Below are 17,389 nucleotides of genomic sequence, written 5' to 3' on the forward strand. Positions count from 1 at the left end.
GCTCTCTAAGAAACAATGTTACAATTATAGAAGCTAAACAAACTCCAGAAACCTGCTTTCAGCCAGCCAGGCCTCGGGAGCTGTAGCTGAAACAGTGTTTCAAATATAGAACCCAAACAAACCCAGAGACTTGCTTTCAGCAGCCAAGCCTCAGAGCTAAAGCCGGCTCTCAGCTCCAGTGACAGCCATAGAAGGTAAATAAATCCCAGAATAAAAAAAAAAGAAAGAAAGAAAAAAAGGAGAGGTTGGGAGCTTCAGTCACCCGCCAGCCTGAAAATGGCCCTCAGCCCCTCACCCAGACTGGCCAGGTAGCCTTAGTGGGGACCCCGACTCTGAAGGGGGTGTGACCAGCTGCAAACAGCCATCATCGCCTCATCAAGGCTGGCCAGACACCCAAGCGGGACTCCCACCCTGATCCAGGACACCCTTCAGGGCAAATGAGCCGGCCCCCACCCGTGCACCAGGCCTCTATCCTATATAGTAAAAGGGTAATATGCCTCCCAGCACCGGGATAAGCGGAGCCACGAGGCCTCCTGAACCCGGGATCAGCGGAGCCGTGAGGCCTCCTGGCCCCTTGGAGCAGCGTGACAGTGGGCAGTGCCCAAACCCCCTGATCGCCTTGCGGCTCCGTGTGTGACAGAGGGTGGGGCCACAACCTCCTTATCCGCCCTGCTCTGTGTGTGACAGGGGGCGGTGCCCCAACCCCCTGATCCGCCCTGCTCTGTGACGGGGTGGTGCCCCAACTCCCTGATCTGCCTGCTCTGTATGTGACAGGGGGCGGTGCCCCAACTCCCCTATCGGCCCTACTCTGTGCATGACACGGGGGAGCTCCCCAACCCCCTGATCCGCCCTGCTCTGTGCGTGACAGGGTACGGAGCATGAACCCCCCTGATGGGCCCTGCTCAATGCGTGACAGGGGACAGCGACCCAACCCCCTGATCAGCCCTGTTCTGTGCTTGACAGGGGGCGGCACCCCAATGCCCCAATCGACCCTACCCTGAGCGTGACTGGGGGTGGCATCACAACCTCCCAATCCGCCCTGCTCTGTGCATGACGGGGTGGCACCCCAACTTCCCAATCGACCCTGGTCTGAGCCCGACCAGGGGATGCACCTAGGAATTGGCCTGCCCTTTGTCACCCAGGAGCGGGTCTAAGCCATCAGGTCGTTATCTCCCGAGGGGTCCCAGACTGTGAGAGGGCACAAGTGGGGCTGAGGGACACACTCCCCCCCCCCCCATGCCAGTGCACAAATTTTTGTGCACCAGGCCTCTCTAGTAATACATATAAAAGTACTTTATCAATTAAGCAACACACACATGGGGGGGGCACCTTATTAATATTATCATTGACCATTTGATTTCATTTACTAATTCTTGAGTGTTTCACAATCTTTTATCCCAATGGTTTCCCATAAAAGGATCCCTGTGTAATGCCTATGTGTCTACCTTCCTTACATGTAACTCACTCTCCTGGTTCCCAGGTTCGAGATATCACAGCGAGGACGACGAAAGGGAGCTGATTTCTCTCATGAAAAGGTGACCAGTCTTTCCCCATTTTTCCTGGTCTCTCTATAACATGTTCTGTGCAATTCCAGGGGTTCAGTGGAGCCTTCCCTAGTCATGGTAGAGGTTGCCAAAGGAGGGGGAATGTGAGTGAATGCTTGGGATGAGTGCAACTGAGTGCATGATGAAGTCATAGATGTGGAGTCAGAAGGGGCAGCAGGCTTCAGGCGGCCCCACCCTCTCCAGGACCTCCTTTCCTTGTTCTGGTCCTGGCTGCATCTTTTTACCTCCTGTCTCCTGCAGCACCCTGGGACCGAATTATGACATCACCCGCTTTCGTCAACTTTTATGTCCAGACTCCAACTGTGAGGTGTGTAACAATGACGCCACTGAAATCAGTCGGCTTTACTTAAAGGCTTTGGAAGCTTCTACTCCATCTGTGTCTCCTGTGGCTTCCACAGCTCCTGTGACAGCTTCTGTGACTGAGACATCATGCAATCAGTCCTTTGCTTTCTCAGGAGTCCCTCCAGGAGAACTCATACCAACTCCACTGCCTGAACCTGCCCAACCATCTCCCTCCATTCTCCTCTCTAACTCAATGACAACCTTGGGTAATTTTCTGTCACCCTCACCACCGGGTCAAACTCGGCCTCCAGAGGCAGTGCACCATTCCTCACCTCAACCCAAAGACCTGTGCTCTTCGACCTTGACACAATATGATTTACATCAAGGGTTTCTTGCCCTCCGTTCGACAAAGATCTCTTTTGGGGCAGACCCTGAAGCCAAACTTATAGATCCTAGTCATCTCTTACTTCTCAGCCCTGATGAGCATGACTCAGCACAGGAGTACATATATCCTAAGACCAGGGAAGACAACTTAAAGCAAAATCGTGCCCAGCTATTCTGGGGTCTCCCAACTCTGCACAGTGAGTCCTTGTCCTCTGCTGTCCATGCCTCTGGTGAATATTCTATCTTCTTCAATAGCATCTCAAATTCCATCACAGACCAAGAATCCCCAGGACTTTCTGATTTACAATCTCCATCCTTGGCAGAGGTCCAACCTCAACCCTTGCCTCAAACCCTGCCTCAGTCCCAGCATTTACATCTCACTCAGATCCAAACCCAGGCCCACCTTCAATCCCCACTCCCAATCCTACCATCCAGTCCCATTACCCAGAATAAGGTCTGTGAAATGAATGTCCACATACCCAATAATGAATCAGAATGTCACACCTCGTCGGAAACTAAATGCCTAGAATACAGTGTGTTGCTGAAAGAACAGGAAAGGTTGTGGGGTTTAACCTCTGTGGTTCAATGTTCTAAGGTCCATACTGCAATCTCCATCGAACCTGTAGAGTTTCCTCTTAGCAGTGAATTTCGAGATAAATTTGAGCATCACCTTAGAAAGAGGCTCATCCAACACCACCAGGGCCAGCCCTGCATGATCAATGGGTCTCTGTCACTAATGAGGCCTCTGAGCAATTGCTCAGGCATACTTGAGTCAAAGAGCAGTTCTGGCCTCTCACGGATCTCTGTGGAGAAGGACCAGAGTAGTGAAAATCCAAGTGTTGGATTGAGCCAATCAGGAAGCTTCTATGAGAGGAGCTCAGAAATGTTTAAAATAGAGGAGAATGAGGGGAAGGAGGAGGGACACAGCCAAGAGAATGATCCAAAAGTTCATCTGCTGAGTGATGCAAAGACCTCCTCACATAAACCCGTTGATATCCCAGGCACAATCGTAGAGGAAATCCAAAAAATTGTGAAAGCCATACTGCCTCTTACAAACACCATTAGTGGCAAAAATAGTCAGATACATTCTCTGATAGCCAACATTCAACCCCCGAAGCTGCCTGCAAGGCGAGCAGGGACCCCACAGGAGACAAATAATAACGGTGTGAATTCTAATGACAAAGCAGAAATACGACAGGGCGCAAATAGGGAGAAATCAGAACCTGCTTCCAGGCCCAGCATGTCTAGGGAGATAGTCAGGGCTGAGAGGCTCAAAGCTCTTCAACCGAAAAGTAGTGGCGTCTTGACAACCAGCAAGCCAGGAATCTCCCAAACGATAAAGAGAGACACCACTGTGACCACTGAAAACCCACCATCTAAAATATCAGATCTAGCTCCTAACTTATCAGAACTTAGAAAGCAACTAATTGCTGAGATGAACTTGAAGTTGGAGAGCAGGAAGCATAGCCAGGCCCAAGGCCAACCCCTGGACATGTCCAGTGACTCAGACATCTTGACTTACAAAGCCCCCCTGACTCCTGCTAAGTGTATGTCCAGTGTGGACACGGAGGTTCACCAGGTGCTGCATGTCCAATCGGAGGACAGCGGAGTCAGTCTGGAGAAGCATCAGGAACCATGGCTTCCTAAGCAGGCATTGAGGTCCTGCCAGGATCAGAATTCCCCACCAGCTGTAAAAAAAGGTATCGTGTGCCCTCCTCCAGAGCCTACAGGCCCCAAATACAAGGAGCTTGGTGCTGGAGATGCACGACTGAGACTTTCCCAACCTGGAGGGAAGAGATTTCCTTCTCAGGACACCACTTTAGAGGACATGCTTGGGAACAGGTCTTTCCACAGCCGAACACAGACGGCTCCTTCTGATAGCCTTTTGCTAAATCAAATGAAGAGCCTTTTTCAAAGGCTTTGTCCTTCAATCAAATGTAAAATGCAAGAAACCACCCAGGAAATGGGAAGGCACAGATCATCTGCACAGAGTAGAGGCCCACTTCAAAGCAGAGCTCCCTTTACTGGAACTACCCAAGTTTATAGAGTCATGTCAGACATTGGGAAGTTCCCAGAAGAGAAACTGGGGCACCGGCCTGCAGTAGTTACCACCTGCCCCCAAGAGCCCCTTCCCTCCACAGCGCAGTCGGGAAAGCCTGTGCAGAAGGGAGCAGTGCAGGCCCAGGCAGAGACAATGCAGAGGCATCATTTCCAGCGCAGGGCCCCCTCCTATGATGTCACAAATGCCGTGTCCGGCCGCCACACAGCTATCTGGGCTGGCCAGGGCTCTACCAATACTAGACATACCAGAAACGAGGACAGACCCTCCCAAAACACTGTGGCATCAAAGGGGCAGCAAATATGCCAGAAGCACCCTCAATCTGTGCCCCTCAGGGGGACTCTGCCCCTTGCAAGCCCCAACTACAGGCCTCAAGCTGCCAAGGGGCCTCCTGCTGTTCTCACCACTGCTGGAGGCGCTGCCTTCAGAGATCAGCCTCCACGATTTAGACACACAATGCTTCTCTATAATTTCCAGGGGCAAACATTTCCCACCCCCAAGTAATTCCCTCATTGTGGGGAATATGGACTTTCCTAATAAATGTGTCTGTAATAACAGTGAGGTCTTCTCCGTGTCCTGAGTTGGGGGCAAGGGTTTCTCAGGGCTTGTGCTTAAGGAAAGAAAGGAGTAAGTTCAGCTCCTACTGATTGCTTCCTTTGGCTTCCAAAAGTGACCGTTCCCTGGAGCTCTTGTTGAGAACTAGATACCATGTGCCCTCCCCCTAAGCCCACTTCCTCCCTGATGAGGTTTGAGGAGATGGGCTCTGTCTCCTTCCTCATAGCTTAGCCTTAAGGAACATGGATAGCAGCCCACACCTTGCCCTTCAGGGAATGCTGTATGTCCTGGAAGGCAGCAGGGAAGACAGGCCTTCCACATTTGAAGAAGATCAAGGACGGGTATATTTTTCAGAAAGTGTTAGTGAAGAAGAGACAGTGGCTTAATCATTATTTAGAAGTCAGTGATCAGAGGATCCCACAGGTGGGTGAACCCTGAATAGGAGTGTTTGGGGGGTATTGTTTTTCCCCTGACAAATGTGCACACACACCCACCCTTTCTACAGTGGTCTAGAGGGAAGGCAAATCCACTTGTACAGACTGAAACACAAAAATGGAATGAGCGTCCTCATGAGCACTTCAGGTTAGCTTTTCCAGTAAACCTTGTGAATCCTGAGTGTAAATAGAACAAAACAAAACAAAACAAAAGCCAAACAGAGCCCCCTCTCACTACCACACTAGCATCTTCTTGTCTAGAATTATGCCATTGGCCATGCAATGTCTGAAGCTAGAGACCACAGAAAAAAATGCAGAACAAAAAGCAACTAAAGGTGGAATGGGCCCCAAGGCAGGGGATGTGAAGAGGTGAGCAGGCAGAGGAGGGTTGTAACATCCATGTGGACAAGCGGCCAATAACGCAGCCTCCCAGTTCCTACACCATCTCATCTTGGGGTCCTTTACTGCCGTTCCAGTGCAGTCACTGCCACACTGCAGACCTTATGACCAGGAACATCTCTGCCTCAGGAATAATACAGTCTGACCTTTGACCCTTTGGCCTCATCCCCTATCCTTCCAGCATAGATGCCCATTGTTAATTTTTCAATTCAAGGTCATTCATTTATCCACTCACTCCCTGTCAATCCACAAAGCTCTTGGCTTCCTCCCTTACTAAGGTAGACTTGATGGTCCATCTAGTGACTAACATTCCAAAAGCTCCACGACAATGGGCCCCCCTTCCAGTTCCCTTTAATCCTTCCTACAAATTTCAACTCTGTGTTTTTCTAGAAAGGGCTTCCTATAAGTAACTGACCACTACTAGATTAGATCTCACAATGGGTTCTACTGGTTCCATGGAACTACCTGGAACTCATTCTTTCCACAAATAATGCTCCGATGCTTACTAACATGTGAAAAAAACAAATGGAGCTCAGTTCCCTGTTTCCTTTGTCTATTCTCTCTACAAAGCCCCTCAAATCCATGGCAAATCTCACTTTCCTCAAACTGAGGGCATCACCACTTGCTCAACAGATGCGCTGGGCCACTGTTCAGAGAGGAGCATGAAGCCATGAGATGGGGACTTTTCAACAAAATATTAAAAATAACAACACTGTGTTTCCAAATATTTAGAAGAATTTTTCCTGTTATGCATGCAAATGACTTAAATGCAGATCAGATACACTTGTTTATCTCTTTCTTTCCAAAAATGCAATTAAAAGTAAAATATTAGATGAAAAGATGCTCAATGTCACTAGCCATCAGAAAAAAATGCAAATCACAAGCACTGTGAGATAACAACAGACACACACACAAAAAGGCTAGAAGCAGTCTCGCTGAGAATGTGGAGAAGGCGGAACCCTCACACATAGCTGGCGGGAATGGGAAAATGGCGCAGCCACTTTGACAAAGAGTCTGGCCTGTCCTCAGAATGTCAAACAGAGAGTTTCCATATGACCCAGCAACTGCACCTCTAAGTATACACTCATGAGACATGAAAACACATGTCCACAGCAAACTTGTAAACAAATGCTCACAGCAGTAGCATCCAGTATTCATAATACTCAAAAGGTGGAGACAACCCACATGTCCATCAGCTGAGGAATGGTAAATAAAAGGTGGTATGTCCATGCAATATCATATCTTTTGGCAATAAAAACTATGAATACATGCTATAACATGGATGAACCCTGAAAGCATTATGCTAAGTGAATAAAGCCAGTCACAAAGGATCACATGTGATTCCATTCATATGAAATGTTCAACACAGACAAAACTAGAGGAATATAAAATACATTGGTGGTTGCTTAGGGCTGGGGGTAGGGGAAGAAAGGGGAGGAGAGATGACAACTAAAGATTGTAAGTTTTCTTTTTGAAGTCATGAAAATGTTTTAAAATTAACTGTGGGGATGTACATATCTGAAAATCCTAAAATCATAAAATTATACACTTTAAATGGGTGAATTGTATGGTATGTGAACTATATTTAAACAAAGGATTGAAAGAGAGTAAGTACTTGAGAAGGACAAATAGGGGAAAGGATAAGGAAAAAGATGTCAACACATTTCCGGACTCAGAGAGGGAATGCAGGCAAGAAATGTAAGGAAATGACATGGCTTCATTTCAGCAGTTTACAATCTAAAAACAAGAGCTGTAGTGGTTGTAACTATTCAAGGATTAGCTGGCATGGGGAGAGGAAGTAAATACATATACCACATCAACAAAAACTACATTATTTAAAAAACTAGAGAGATGCCAATAGGAACTTCAGTGAAAAGTTAGTAGATTCTGGAAAACAATCATTAATGTTTAATAGAAGGAAACATCAGTGTGAGTAAAACAAACAAACAAAAAACCACACACACACACACAGCCCAAAATGTACTGCTAAATATAATCACAATCGTGCTCAGAAGTTATGCTAAAGAGAAGCCCACTCCCGAATCAAAATGTGTTTGGTCCTGTGTTGTGGACTGTGTTGTGACAATTGCTATGTAAACTAAAGAATTAAAAATGTTGTGGAAAGAGAAGGAAGTTGGCAGAAGAAAGAGGGATCAGCAGGGCTAGATACTGTATTGGTGAAGGGAACTGGATGCGGTGGTTCTCAACCTGTGGGTCGCAACCATGGGAAAACACATATAGCATACCAGATATTTACATTATGATTCATAACAGTAGCAAAAGTATAGTTATGAAGTAGCAACGAAAATAATTTTATGGTTGGGGGTCACCACAACATGAGGCACTGTATTAAAGGGTTGCAGCATTAGAAAAGTTGAGAACCACTGATAGAGGCTAGCTAGGCTATTAGGGGCTTATAGTCTTAAAGGGATCTTGCCAGTAAAAAGATTACTAAAGAATTTAGAGATGTTTGCCATTGGTGCATGGGCGTGCCATGGCCTCACCGCCCTCTCTGTCTTGCTTTCTGTTCATTGGTACAGGCTGATCTGCTCCCCCATGCTTTTTTAAAATTTCACTTTTCAAACTGAGGCCATCTCCACTTGCAGATGAGAACTGCTGGGACTCTCGTGACGAAAAAATTGTTGCTAAGACAACACTTCCCATCCTCCTGGTAACTTTGCAGGGCACTTTTTCTTCTATTAGTTTTTTTTTTCTTCTGAGGAAAAGTATCTGTGACCATGAATTGGAAGAATTAACATCAACATCATTAAAATGTCCATACTTCCCAAAGAAGTCTATAGAATCAACACAATCCCTTTTAAAATACCAATGGCATATTTCATAAATCTAGAAAAAATATTCAAAAAATTTTATGGCACCAAAAAAGACCCCAAATAGCCTCAGCAATCTTTAAAAAGAAGAAAAAAGTTGGAGGGAGCACAATACTGGATATTAGACTATACCACAAAGCCATTATAGTCAAAACAGCCTGGTACTGGCATAGAAACAGACATATAGATCAATGGAACAGAACAGAGGGCCCAAAACTTCTCAAAACCACAATCACTGCAACTGTGTTTGGTGATGGATTATTGCAGATCAATTAATTTTGTACACTGTTGGACAGAATAGTTAAGAACATAAAGAAATGAGAAAATATTACCTTTAAAGACCTTTGCATGGTTAAAATTTATCCCATCTATCAATAAAGATATCCAGAAAACACGTTTTGGTAGAGTATTACCACCTCCCACTCTGCATATATCATGTGTTTTTTCCCCTTCTTCTACCCCAGCAGATATGTTAGCTGAACACATGATCTCTTAGCTAAAGACCCCAGTCTGAGGTTCCCAACCTCCTTTCCATTTAAATATTACACATGGTGTAAGGTCTTGAAAACAAGATGAGAGAGCGATGTAAGTTAATAGAATGGTCCTTAAAAGAAATGGACATAGGCATACATTCTCTTTTCTGTGTTCCACTGGCCAGAATAAAGATGTGTGGTAAGCCACCTGATTCTCCACTTTTGGCTGAACATAACACCTTGGGAGAGCACAACTGTAAGAGAGAAGGACGGTGCCTCACCAACTCCATTGTCACCAATGTTTTGAGGTAAGGATCTAATTTTAAATTATTTTTGAGATACATCATTAGTTGCCACAATACCATTTATAAAATACGCCATCTGTTTCCTATCACTTTTAATCCCTAAATTCCCACAGAATATATATATATATATGTATATGTATATATATATATATATATATATATATATATATATATATATATATCTTGATGTTTTAATAAGTTCTAATTTATTTGCAAAGATTTGCTATAAAGTTTGGTTAACTGGTATAGCATATTTCCTTCATTTTGCTTTACCATATTGCTTTATTTTGGGGGGCTGTTCTCATATTCCTTATATTTGTTTTACCAGCTGAACATGAGCATTAATTTAACAAATTATTTGGGTACATTATTAAAAGTATATTGACTATATCAAGAAGGCACAGATACTTATATATTTGAAATAATGGGTCTTCCCATTCTGTTGCATGATTGAACTTCCAATTATTCAGAATTCTTTGTGCCTTTCTGCAAAATTTTATTGTTTTTAGCATATAGCTTTTTTGTTGTTGTTAAATTGATTGCTAGGAATTTTATAGATATTATAGTATTGTTTAACTTAATTTTTAAATGCTTTGTTGTTGTTACAAACTTTTGAACTACAATGCATTTAATATACGTTAATAGTTCTAGTTTATATGGAACAAAAATTTATAACCATATGGTGTATGAACCATAAAGCAAAATAAATAGATAAATAAATTCATCAAATAAACATAGTATGTTTTCTGGGCATGATATGTTCTATTCATAAGCAAACATAAAAAATATTATATTTTTAAAAGATGAAAAAATTGAACTAAAAGTACTTTATATTTGGCTACTTTACTACTTGAATTGTTTTTACCTTGTTTATAAACTGAGCTTTCAAAATCAGTAGATCCTATCTATTTTAATTATCCTTAAGAAATTATAACAATGAATTTTTTTTCAGGGATTAAGACTAAATTTTTTAGTTCCAAATCTTAGCTTGATTCTGAGTTTAATTAGTATACTTCTAAAATATAGACACAGCTCTTCTATATGCTATTGAAGATAGAAAGATTGGAAGCAAGCAAAAGCATAAAATGCAAAAGTTCCATCTTCCCATCAAGCTTATATAGAATACATTTCACAGAACCCCAGATTATATTCCAAGCAACTGAATAGATGTGTAACCTAGAAGGGGCCTTTCCAGATTGTAGCACACTGCTTGTTTCATTATCAAATGAAATATATCAATGATATTTAATCACTTAGATTTGGGGTTTTTACATGCGTGAAACTCATGGTATCTCTGACACAAAATAATCATTGTTAGTGAATAAAGCTTCTCATTTTCTCTTGTATATACAAACTAAATGAAGCAACAATTCACTTGTCTGCTCATACATGGGAAATATCTGTTATGAACGGTTAACAGAGCATAATGAGAATATCACTTTACATTTGAAATCTTTATTGGGTGCATATTGGAAATAAATTTTCTGAAATAAGGCAGAGTAGCTAATTAACACCTTACCTTAAACATTTTACTTATCAGAAAGACATACAGTATAAAGATGCTGAAGTAAGTGGTTGTAGGTACATGATTAAAGAACAAAAACTAATATTTGTCTAGTGCTTCACAGTTTGCAAAGAAGGTGTATGTGAAGCATTTCTACAAAGAGTTTTATATACAGCAGCTTGCTGGCTGGGTCTGGTTCTGCATAGGTACCTTGCAGCTCAGTGACAGCGAATCAGTCACTTAACTTTTGTATTAAATGAAGATAGTGATCCCTATGCCACTCTCACAGGGATTCTGTGAAGAGTAAATACCAATGTGCATATACACATTCTTTTTATAAAAATACTATGCAAATGTCAGTGATGATCATCTATGAAAATTATAATCCATACAGTTCACTGTAAAGTAATTTAAACATTAAGCACATCACTGAAAACAGCAGTGTTTGTTCCTCAGCTATCACAACCCCACATCTGTAAAGTCAGAGAAATGTAATGTACCAAAATGGGTAGCAATATCAGGTAAGGAAAAATAATGTGTTCAAGAAATATTTAATTTGCCCCTGCCTTCATGCAACTATATCTTAGTTAATGGTGTATCTTACAGTACTAGGGAAATGTATGCTTTAACAAGGGCCTGAATCTAATTTCTAATTATATTTTTCACTCATTTGCCTGCTTCCATTCTCTCCTTGATTCCTTTTTCCCCTGTCTGTGGTTATAGGAAAGTTATTTATTTCATACTTGCTTCTCTTGGGTCAAAAGAAAACACATATTCGCTAAGATATATGCACCCCTATGTTCATTGCAACACCACACACGGTGGCCAACACACGGAGACAACCAAAGCATCCTGCAATAGAAGATTGGGTAAAGAAGATGTGGTACACATGCACAGTGGAATATACTCAGCCATAAGAAAAGATGAAATACTGCCATTTGTGACAACATGGATTGACCTTGAGAATATTATTCCAAGTGAAACAAGTCAGGCAGAAAACAGCTAAGAACTATATGACTTCAGAACAATCTCAATGTTTCAGTAACAGAAGGAAGACTGCTCTAACTGACTGACTGACGTTAAGCAAACAAATGAAAAACGAAAAGCAAGGTGTAGGCAGGAATGAGAACTTCAAGGGCTAGAAACAAGAATAAGGTGTTTAGCTTTCACTCCAAGTGTGAAAAAAGGTAAATTTACTAGGCTATCTATAATAATAAAAGCATAATATGCTAATTAGACCAGATGTCCTTCTGGATGACCTTCCAGACGAAGCCAGGGGTGTGAGGAAAGCCCGGGTCCTGGGTGCCAAAGGGAACTGGTGCTGGCAGCCAGGGGAAGGAAGGCCTACTCTTGCATGAATTTCATGCATTGGGCCTCTAGTGTGAACATAATTTCCCATTAAAAAGTTTTTTTTTCTTCTTAAGCATTTTAATACTTTTAAATTGTCAGCTACACAGCAAAATAAAATATGCCAATTTAAAAATAAACATTTAAAATATTCAGTCTAGGCTCTGGCCAGTGTGGCTTAGTTGATTGGTTGGTGATCCCATGCACAAGAAGGTGGCAGGGTGGTGTGTGCTGGAGGCAACTGATTGATCTCTCTCTCTCTCTCCCTTCTCTCTAAAATCAAATTTTTAAAAAATCAATCTATTTTAATAAAGCTTTCCGTGGAACACAGGGCAAAAGGCTATAGTTAAAAAAACATAACTTTGTTCCCAACTGTAAGTTTAAAAGGAAAAAAAAAATGCAGCACTATATGTAGTTGACTATAGTCTGGCCGGTAGACATACCAATATGAGCTACATCGTCACTAAGTTCTTGGCTAGCAGCTTTCCCCTTAGAATCTATTTCTAACAGAGCAGTCAGTGTGTTTTCATTACCATATGTATTACATTTAATTTTTCCCTGTGGTAACTAGAACAATGATTTCCCAGAAAGAAGTCCACATATTCATCTTCCAAATCTGTAATTACATGGCAAGGAAAATTAAGGTTGCAGATGAGATGATGTTGAGACTGTTAACCAACTGACCTAAATATTGTGGTATTATTTTGGATTATCAAGTGTTCCTAATTATCAAGTGTCCCAAAGGTCTTTAAAAACAGAGGAAGTGATCAGAACAGAGAACCATAGAGATGCAGTGTGAGAAAGACCAGCCCAGACATTGATGCTTTGAAGATGAGGGAGGGGACTGAGTCAGAGAAAGAATGCGGCCTCCAGAACCTGGGAGAGGTAAGGAAGTGGATTCTACCCTCTGGCACACCCAGAAAGAAGCAAGGCCCACCCCACACTTCGATCTTCGTTGTGACACACTTCTGTCCTAGGAAATGTAAGATAATAAATCCGTCCTGTGGAGTCCATCAATTTTGGGGTAATTTGTTACAGAGGCAAAAATAAACAATAATACCCTCCCCAGCCACTAGAATGTATTTACTGATATGGCTTGAATTCCTGTCTCTAAGATTACTGATATATACCTACTACCCAGATTAGGCTTCCAATAAAGATTTGATGAATAAATGAATGATGCCAACATTTTGCTCAAGACCAATCAATAGCTTCTTAAATCTTTCAGAGTAACAGCAAAGGTCACAGTTCTACAAAACCTATACTGCACTTTTTACTCTGCTACTTCATTAACTTTATCTTTTTTTACATTTCTTCTTAAATGTGCTACCATGCAATTCTTCTGGAATATCAAACATATTCCCATCTCTGAGATTTTGCCCGTGCTATATGGATGCTTACCCTCAGATACCCACTTGTCTTTATCACTTCCTTTAAACCTTTGCACAAGCATCCCATTAGCAGCCAGGTCATCCCTGACCACACTATTTGAATCCTCACCTCTTGGCGCATCCCTTTGCTTTGCTTTATTGCTCCTGATTGCCTCCTTAGCATCTGTATATCTTTTTTGCATATATTTTTGCTTATTGTTTATTCCCAATTAGAAGATAAACACCAGCAAGACATTTTTCTGTGTTAGGCTTGGCACATAGTAAATTTTCAACTAATATTAGTGGAATGGATCATACTATCCCAACAAGGACCTTGCTTTAAATGCCCCAGAGAATGGTACAATAAGTCAGAAAGTCGCTCAGGAGAGACTGATTTATTGAAGAAAACAAGACTGACAAGGCTTAGGTTACTGTCTGAAATCTGCAGCGCTCTGAAGTCACAGCCAGCGGAAAGATAGCCAACATGTCCAGAGAAACAAATTAATACAGACTTTGAATGTTAATATTGTTCTCTGAGTTGGTACTGGTACTAAAACAAGAACCAAGCAATCCAGCACAGATTACATGGGACAAGAGAACCAAGAAACACAATAGTGAACCAGAATAAACAAGGCTACTTTAGCCCCCAAATTACATATTACTGTATGAGTTGTCTAGTAGGAAAGAAAAGATAGTAATATAAGAAACCACTGTATATCTATAATAATAAAAGCATAATATGCTAATTAGACCAGACGTCCTTCCTGATGACCTTCTGGACGAAGCTGGGACTGCGAGGGAAGCCCGGGTCCCAGGTGCCAGAAGGAAGTTGGTGCTGGCAGCCGGGGGAAGGAAGGCCTACTCTTGCATGAATTTTGTGCATCAGGGCTCTAGTCTATTATAGTTTCCTTTATACAAGGCTGTATAGTACCCTGTAGTTCTCATTCATGAGTATGAGTAAGTGACTCCATTAAATTCTATCAGTAGCTTCATAAAACTCTTAGCCTCTGTAGACACAGATATTGAGGTTATTTGAAATAAAATGAACCATATGACTGATAAGTATCAAGATCCTACTGCTCAATGTCCACTGAGTTAGATAGGACACCGTCTTGTTAGGATTCAGTTCATGTGAGCCAAGTCCATCCTACAACAAACACACTACCCTCACACTTCCTCGATACGATTACCTGTAAGACTGTAATGATGCACAGCAACCAGTTTTCCATTTGTTCCAAATTTAGAGCAAGGTGGGCCAATGCCCCACAGGGGGAATTTCTGAAGCTTCTCCTCCTACCAAAGAGACTGTGAACATGCTCAGACTCCTTTCTATATCTCCCTTCCCAGACTGACCTCTGGAAGCCAGAATTCAAGGGGGTACAGGGAAAAATGCATGTGCTGTACTGACGAGCCAGATGCTTGAATTAACCATTGAACATAGTAAAGAGATCCCATAGACAGGAGTGATAAGTAGAAGCAGTTTTGTTGTCAGCTCTTTTTTTTTAAAGCTTTTTTTAAAAAAATATATATTTTATTGATATTTTACAGAGAGGAGGGGAGAGGGATAGAGAGTTAGAAACATCGATGAGAGAGAAACAACAATCAGCTGCCTCTTGCACGCCCCATACTGGGTATGTGCCCGCAACCAAGGTACATGCCCTTGACCAGAATCGAACCTGGGACCCTTGAGTCTGCAGGCTGACACTCTATCCGCTGAGCCAAACCGGTTAGGGCTGTTGTCAGCTCTTGAATAGTGCTCCTGCTTCACAAGCACTTGGAGCAGTAGCAAACTTGCGGACTTGCTTTTGTTCATTCTAAGGTAGCTCATCACAGTTCTTGTTAACCCTGTCCTTACTTTCATCTTTCACTAGAGTTAGCCTAATGCAATGCAAATTACATCAAGGTATCAGAACAGATTGATTCTACCTACGTTGGGGTGGCTTTGCTTCTTTGCATTTGTCAGGCTCAATTATTTATGTACTGCCTAACAGTAATATGATGACAAAAACAAACAAACATTTCTATAGTGAACTTCATAATTTGCAAAGCAGTGTTTTATCAGCTTTATTTCAGATTAATCTTTGCAATGACTTGTGAGATAGGCATTCACTAGTTTCACTGTGCAGATGATGAAGAGTTTAGGTAATTTGTCCAAATTATAAATTGCAAATAAGAGATTTTTTAAAAAAATATATATTTTATTGATTTTTTACAGAGAGGAAGGGAGAGGGATAGAGAGTTAGAAACATCAGTGAGAGAGAAATATCGATCAGCTGCCTCCTGCACACTCCCTACTGGGTATATGCCCGCAACCAAGGTACATACCCTTGACCAGAATCGAACCTGGAACCCGTTAGTCCGCAGGCTGACGCTCTATCCACTGAGTCAAACCGGTCAGGGCACAAATAAGAAATTTAAATGTGTATTTTATGACTCTAAATCAATGACATTCTTTTAATTAGAGCGATATGGCTTTCTGGTTGGTTAAATGTCTGCACAATAGAAGACAAAATATATATTTACATTCTAGTTATGCTGTATTCATTCCTCCCCCATTTTAGCATAACAAATTTCTAGCTAATAAAGAAGGAATCTTGGTAGTATGCATATTAAACTACAAATAAATAAAATTTTCAATGAACAACTACAGTAATTTTTAATCCAACATGGAACTTTTGAACTATGTTTTTTCTCCCTTCAAAGGAACTAAAATGTCAAAATAGAATTCATTTTGTGCCATAGAGTTATTGATGCCTATATCAGTTTATCTAACCTGGACATCTAAATTTCCTCTGAGAAATTTTTTGTTTGTTTTAGGATTGAGTAAAGTAAATCTTTCAACCTCACTAACCTGAAGCAACACCACTCGGAGTCCATGGGATGAAAAATTCAGGAAACATGTCAGACTTTAAATATTACTTGGAGCAAGAAGCATTTTTCAAACATATTATTTAGTAATTTTAGTTCCAAATCTAAACTTTATTCTCTGTTTATAGCTTTAAATTTATAGTCAGTTAAGAAATTTAAGGTTTTCAAAGACAATCTCCATTAAAGAAGGGTTACATTAATTTTGATCTACTGCAGTTCTTTGTTGTCTCCATAATACTGGTTACCTTTGCAAATGTCACTCAATTTTAATTGACTCTTTTTCTTTTCCGCTAATTTTCCTAATGACTATAGTTTTTCAGCAATGAAATGTATCCCAGTTTTCAAAACTATAACCTCAATATGCTAGTAATGCCAAGTAAATGAAGTGCAAAAATTGTTATAGTAATAGCCTTTAAAACACAGGGACTTACATGAAGAAAATATGTCTAGTGTGAATAAACTTTAAAAATTATTTTTAGCCATAAAATCTGTAGGAATACCAGGTACCTATTTTGGCAAATATGAGTTTGATTCACACTTTAACTCCTCCACTCTGGTTTAAATGTCACTTTTAACTTGTTCAACATTGCTCAACTACCATGAATAAAGCATATCTTATATAATAATTCAAGTGGCTGCTTTGTCAGGTAACCTTAAATGTTCTCTTAAGCTTTCACATGTCCAATACTATTCATTCAGAGGTTATGTTAATATTGTAAACAATTACTATACCTGTTCTTATTAATTGCTATAGTTCATACACTTTGACATGTTTTCAGAGGTACTTTAAAATGTATCCTCTTTTTACCAAAGACATGTTAAAAACATATAAGAGTTATAATAATAACAGTACTGCTTTAATTTTCACAGTGCTTTAATATCCACTATAACTTTTAACCTTCCTAGTCATCAGGTAGTTAAGAAGGGCAAGTTATCATTCCTCTTTTACAGGGAAGAAAACCAGGACTCATAAAGTTTAAACGACATGCCCAAGGTCACTTTGCTAATATGTG

This window comes from Myotis myotis, unplaced genomic scaffold, assembly GCF_014108235.1.
Source record: "Myotis myotis isolate mMyoMyo1 unplaced genomic scaffold, mMyoMyo1.p scaffold_m19_p_12, whole genome shotgun sequence".
NCBI classification, from domain to species: Eukaryota; Metazoa; Chordata; class Mammalia; order Chiroptera; family Vespertilionidae; genus Myotis; species Myotis myotis.